Source organism: Pyxicephalus adspersus, unplaced genomic scaffold, assembly GCF_032062135.1.
Source record: "Pyxicephalus adspersus unplaced genomic scaffold, UCB_Pads_2.0 Sca1872, whole genome shotgun sequence".
NCBI classification, from domain to species: Eukaryota; Metazoa; Chordata; class Amphibia; order Anura; family Pyxicephalidae; genus Pyxicephalus; species Pyxicephalus adspersus.
Window position 1 is genome coordinate 1 of NW_027318879.1, and position 1957 is coordinate 1957.

General features: G+C 37.7%; 1 long non-coding RNA gene across 1 annotated transcript; it reads left to right on the plus strand.

Moving 5' to 3' along the window:
- LOC140321280 (uncharacterized) lies at positions 1-1405 on the plus strand. Its single transcript, XR_011918883.1, has 2 exons — positions 1-58; positions 870-1405. It is a non-coding gene; the product is annotated as an uncharacterized lncRNA (long non-coding RNA).
- The last annotated feature ends 552 nt before the right edge of the window (positions 1406-1957 follow it).

The window sequence follows — 1957 nt, forward strand, 5'->3', positions numbered from 1 at the left end:
CATGGAAAATGGGCCTGACATTGCAAAACGTTTCTTGAAGGAGCTCACAGACATCCAGGTATGAAAACTGTTCTGTCCATGCCAGTAATTCCTAAAAGCACAGAATGGATGAAGGGAAAGACACCACTGTACTATTGCATAAGTGATCAACTAACAAATTATAATGCCACATAACAATAACCGATATGGGCCAACACATTTCAGGGACCCCAGTGTCCCTCCTTATCAGGGCTTTAATTTGCAAATAGCATTGCAGTGTTTTCCCTAGCCCCTATAGCCGGACGCACCACCTGGCACTTTTCAGTAACCACCTGGATGTTTTTGGAAGTAAGGTCATAATACAATTACAAAGGACAGGCAACACCCAATTGCCTGATGTAATCAGAAAGGATTTTTTCCCCTGTTGGAGCAATCTGAACCAGGGTTATTTTTTTGCCTTCCTCTGTTTCAACTGGTTTTATATCTGGGATATGTTTATTTCCCTAGTGGTTGAACTTGATGGACTTCTGTCTTTCTTCAACCTAACTAACTATTTAACTATGTAATACAGGGGCTGCCACCTGCCTACAGCTTCATCCTACCTAGCATAAAAAAAATCTGGGGAGAATACTGCATTGTAAGATGAAGTTAGTATCTTGCTGGACCAGTAAATGTTATACACCAGACAGAAAATTCATGTAGGAAAAACAAACCTCAGTGTCGATAGGAGTTGCAAAAAGCTGGCAACAGCAGGAAAGAAGGGTTGGGAATAGATTCTGCTTTCCCAACAGCGGCAACTTTAGATAAAATGAGATATTGACTGGAAATGTAATTTTTTACATCTGCTAATATGAATCCTTCCTAACATTTTTAATTCTTTCTTCTTCCAGTATGGTCAAACCAACAGTGAATGGGCCTACCTTGTGTGAATGTAAACAGACTCCAGTCAGGAATTCCATTCCAAAGCACCACAATCAACTATCTCCTGGATTTTTATTTATAAGCATTTTTACTTTAAAAAAAAAAAAGTGCGGTCTTTTGACCTGTCATAAAATAGTGAAACAAGAGTTGCTACCTCCAACACTTTGACAGATTCTTAGTTATTATTTTTTTTTATAGTTCTCAGAAAAGACAGATAAGTGGCCTCTTGTATTTTATTGTATTTAAATGGTTATTGAAATGATGATTCTAGGTTAGAAATGCAGTAGAACTGTAGATTAGTGGTCATTGTGATTGTATTTCTGGCATTGTCTTCTGTAATTCTTTAGATCATCTATGTGCATGACCGGTGCTACAGAAACTCAGACAGATCTTCCTGCCACTGCTGCTATGCACAAGGCTTTATGTCTCCACAGCAATATGAAACAAAACTGAGATTACTCTAAATGACACTCCGCTAATAAACTGTGCAAGTCACTTACTTTTATGTCCAGTTCCATACTTTTCTACAATTCTGTGTTCTATGAACTGCTGAATAAATAGCTGCAATGACAAAGATGAACAGTAGAGGGGGCAATTGGTTATCTTATATTCTGCACACCTGGTGAATTAAGGTAAAAGCGACATGTTAATGACATTGAACTACCTAGGCTCTGGTAATGTTTTATTGCCTTCCCACAGCCTCCTGGGAAACCTAAGAATCCCAAATCTTATGAAAGTACAATCTAAGTGTTGGGTAAACAGATGAAAATATGATCTAATGGTGACTACAGGGATCTACATGGAATAACTGCAAATAACAGGCGGAAAATTAAAAATGATCAAGGAATACTGCTTGTAGAATATTAAACATGCTTCTTGGTGTAGTTTAGAGGCATGTTTAATCGTTTGAATACCAAGGATGTATTACACAAATAATGGATGGATCCATCCTAAGAAAATAATGACATACAGTAGAATACATTAATAGCAATAAAAGCAACCTCATGGTTGCAAAAGTAGCAAAGAGCTTGCTTTAATACCTGGCCTCTCTACTAAC